Source organism: Cryptomeria japonica, chromosome 4 (assembly GCF_030272615.1).
Source record: "Cryptomeria japonica chromosome 4, Sugi_1.0, whole genome shotgun sequence".
NCBI lineage: Eukaryota > Viridiplantae > Streptophyta > Pinopsida > Cupressales > Cupressaceae > Cryptomeria > Cryptomeria japonica.
The window spans coordinates 261,264,355-261,269,083 of NC_081408.1; the positions used below are offsets into that span (position 1 = coordinate 261,264,355).

Below are 4,729 nucleotides of genomic sequence, written 5' to 3' on the forward strand. Positions count from 1 at the left end.
AAACATTCTTTTTATCAGATTAACAGTAACCAATAATAATAATAATACAGCCGTGTTTCAAACTAAGTGGACCACCACCCTCGGAGATATCGTAAAAAAAAGAAGCAAGAAAATATGTTTTATTGAAAACGTTACTTTGGTCGCTGGCAAGCACAAATGGAGTGCCAGTCGCAGTTAACCTCTCTTCGCTGCTGTTCTACTAGCCGACACGTCTGGCCCACCACTGCTGGAATTACTTACGCCCTGCTCCCGACTACCGGTTTGGCGGCATCAAAATTAAAGATTTTTATCCAATAACATTAATCTATAATATATTAGCATTCTCTTAAATTTGACAGCCTGTCGCAACCCTGACGTGGTGTTGCATGCAACCTCTTCTCTCATGATTGAAATTTCATTATCATCCTTCCACCTACATATTTGTCTCTTTTTGTTGGAATGACACTCCAATATTCGATTCTACCACGCAAATTTAAATTTAAAGATCAAGAGTTAAATTTTTCGTGTAACCTTAGAGCTAAAATTTTAATCTTTCTCATATCCACCGAGTACTTTAAACGAATGTCATCTCATGGGAATCTTGGATATGCCCTAGGAAGTTTTGGACTAACGCCACGTGGTAGCCCGAATACAGCTATAAATGCAACCCCCTTACTACCAATTCCTCACATCATCCCATCGTTGGATTTGAGTCTCAAGTCTAGTTTCCCTCTTTAGATACATTTCAGGGCTGTCTTTTTAGATCAGGATGTCCGAAGCCATGCTTTGTGACAACAATAAAATCCTCAGTGATAAGGATAAGAAAGCTCTGGACTTTATTCAGAATGTCACCACACATGCTGATCAAGTGCAGGCTCAAGTACTTTCTGAGATTTTGACGCGCACTGATAGGGAGTCTTTCAAAAAACTTTTACCCGTTATTACATACGAGGATTTGCAGCCTGATATTGTGCGAATTGCTAACGGGGATAAATCTCTCATTCTGCCATCTCATCCAGTCTCCGAATTTCTCACCAGGTGAATATACAGTAAAATTTTAATATTTCACCTAAAAGTCAGGAGAGTCAAACAGCAAGATGTGTGTTAATTCTATGTTTATAGTAGCAGTTAAATTCTAACTTTAACTTCTGTTGTCCGATTTGCTTTAACAGCTCTGGAACATCTGCTGGAGAACGCAAGCTGATGCCTACAATAGAAGAGGAATTGGACCGAAGAACGCTTCTTTACAGCCTTCTCATGCCTGTCATGAACCAGTCAGTATTTTCTCCCTCAAATTCTTGCGTTGAAGATATATATGTTTGATTCCAATTGAAGGGGCGGGATCTAATGTTGGGAAATGGTGTGTGGCAGGTACATAAAGGGGCTGGACAAGGGAAAAGGTATGTACTTCCTCTTCATCAAATCTGAAACTAAGACTCCTGGCGGATTGGTAGCTCGGCCAGTCTTAACGAGCTACTACAAGAGCCGGCACTTCAGAGAAAAGCCTTTTGATCCCTACAACGTCTACACCAGCCCCATGGAGGCCATTTTGCACCCCGATTCCCAACAGAACATGTACGCTCAACTCCTCTGCGGCCTTGCCCAGAACAAACAAGCTCTCAGAGCAGGAGCCGTCTTCGCCTCAGGCTTGCTCAGAGCAATTCATTTCCTAGAACAGCACTGGCTGTCGCTTTGCTTTGCCGTGAGATTTGAATGGGAAGCCCGAGCGAAGAAGACGTGACCGATCCTTCATTAAGAAAGGCCGTGATGAACATATTGAGGTTCAATCCTGAGCTGGCAGATCTCATGGAGTGCGAGTGCTCGAAGGAGTCATGGGAGGGAATAATCACTCGGCTGTGGCCCAACACAAAGTACCTGGAAGTGATCGTGACAGGAGCCATGGCCCAGTACATTCCCACCCTCGATTTCTACAGTGGTGGACTCCCTCCGAGTGCTACTTCGGCCTCAATCTTCACCCGCTCAACAAACCGTGGGAAGTGCCGTACACAATCATGCCTAATATGGGCTACTTCGAATTCCTTCCCCTTCGCCGAGACAATCAAAATGGAAAAATCAACAATCAGCCAGAGCTGGTGGAGCTCGCTGACGTCAAAGTGGGTGAAGAATATGAACTTGTGGTAACCACATACGCAGGTAAAATGTCAGAAAAATAAAAAATGTTATATAATGATTATCTGAACATGTTCCATATCAGAAAATAGAAAGCGTTATATAATGATTGATTAACGTAGTTGCTTTTGTACTTCTTAATCATCAACATATTCATTTTTCCTTCGTTGCGGTGCAGGGCTGTATCGTTACAGAGTGGGAGACGTTCTCAGGGTTACCGGCTTCCACAACTCGGCACCGCAGTTTCACTTTGTGTTCCGGAAAAATGTAAAGTTGAGCATTGACTCGGACAAAACTGATGAAGTGGAGCTGCAGAACGCGGTGAACAAGGCAACTAAACACCTAGAGAGTTATGGAGCTCGAGTGATTGAGTACACGAGCTACGCAGACGTATCTACCATTCCGGGGCATTACGTTCTTTTCTGGGAGCTCAAAACTTCTGAAGTGCCTGCTGAAGTGTTGCAACAATGTTGTCTCACTGTAGAAGAGAGTTTAAATTCGGTGTACAGACAAGGCAGAGCCGCTGACAAATCCATCGGCCCTCTGGAGATAAAAATAGTAGAGTGTGGGACTTTTGACGAATTGATGGGTTATGCCCTAAGCGGAGGAGCATCTATAAATCAATACAAGGCACCCCGCTGCGTGAAGTTCGCTCCAATAGTGGACCTGCTCAATTCGAGAGTCACAGCGTCCTATTTCAGTCCCAAGTGTCCCAAATGGACACCTGCGCGCACCAACTGGGAAACTTCTCCCGGACCATTCTAAATCTTCATCTCGTCAAATTTATAATCTTGTGAGATATTTTAGATTAAGAGAATGTTTGATACTAGAACATTTAATCTATTAGATAACTGAGATAAACATAGTTGATGTTGGTAACTGCGAGATTGTACGAGCAGTTATGAAAGTAAATCAAACCGATTGTGCGTAAGTAGTTGATAATTTTTTAATGTGTGTATTTTTAAAGAAATCAATTGAGTTTTGTGTAAAAGGTATTCTCTTATTGTATGTATAGGATATTGTAAAACTTTTAGTTTTTGGCAAGTGATATATATTTTTTGTTATTTTTTTCAAGAATTTTTATTTTGTTGAAAATCATATAAAATTATTTTTATTTTAAGGTAAATATGATAAATGATATAAAATTTTTTTGTATATATGTTATTTACATTGTAAAAATTATATAAAAATATTTAATTTTTGGAAGGTAAATACAGTGAATGATATTGGTTTTTTATATGTAATATCATAATAAGCAAATCAGATGATTTATTGAGTTATAAATGTTCATATATTCACATTATTAGTATTTTTATCATGTACAATTTGATTATTTATTCAAATTAGAGAAAAATAAGTTGAATTTTGTTGATATGACTTTGCACAGTATTTATTTTATCACTTTCACCATCAAATCAAAATAATTTAAAGATTTTATTGAGTGTGTTGGAGTAATCATCATTTTTCAAGCCTACATGTTTGTGTCCTTGGGTAGGTTTTATTCTAGCTATAGCTTCATCTAAAAATTCTAATATGATGGTTACTGCAAAACTTAACGAGTATTAATTATGTGAATTTGAAAGGTGAAATAAATTGGATTTTATAAACCCAAGGTTTGTGGGAAACAACAATAGAAGGAAAACATGGGGTGGCTAAGGGTAACCCTGGGCCGTCTAGGAGTGGGGGAGTGTTAAGGGATCATTATGGCGATTTTGTTTCAGCTATGGCACTCTCCTTGGACTCTGAGTCAAATCACATAGCCGAAGCCATAGGAGCTTTCCAGGTTATTGATCTAGCTAGTAAAATGAATATCAAAAACATATGGATTGAGAGGGATTCAAAAAATATTATCGAATGCCTTCTAGGAAATACCCCCCATCATGGACTATTAAAAGTTGGATTGATGATGCCAAATCCCTCTTATCCAACTTTGAAAAGATTAGAATTTCCCATGCGTTTAGGGAAGCTAATGCAGTGGCTAAATATTTTGCAAATGAAGGGTTCAAGCTTATAGGTCGGGGGACATGGCATACCTACAATGAATTAGAAGTGGATGTTAAAGCCTTATTCGACTATGATGTCACGCATGGTAAATTTGTCATTTCTAATAATGATTAAGCAGATCAGAGAAGGGTACTGTTTCATCATTCCATACAATGGTGGTGCCTTAATTATCTTTACAAGTTGCGAGGAGTGGCACGTTTTGTGGATGCCTTAGTTTTGTTGTTGGTTTTCTGCTAAGTTTATCAACTCTGCAACTGAGAAAAGTGAAGACTATGAAAAAATGGGGGGAAGAAGGAAGAGGGTGGAGCCAAAAAATTGTGAGAAGCATAAGAAAAACCAGCAGGTTTGGAGGCAAATTGATAGAGGAGTGCTAAGACATTTCCTCGAGAACCTTCATGGCGCTAACCCTAATAGTCTGAAGTATTTTGCTAAAAATTAGGAGGAAGGAATTGTTCTCTCTAGGAGAAAGGTGAAGATAGACGAGAATCTTAGTGGGGAAGTTATGGGCCTCTCTAGATAGAAGATGAAGTTCTTTCATGACATAAAGATCTCGAATTAAGCGATTGTCAAATTTCTAAAAATCAACAAGGAAAGGGGAGTGCTTGTTAAAGTTTCG

General features: G+C 39.3%; 1 pseudogene; it reads left to right on the forward strand.

The window, feature by feature from the left end:
• Positions 1-748: 748 nt before the first annotated feature.
• Positions 749-2,874, forward strand: LOC131065456 (indole-3-acetic acid-amido synthetase GH3.6-like; annotated as a pseudogene).
• Positions 2,875-4,729: the final 1,855 nt, after the last annotated feature.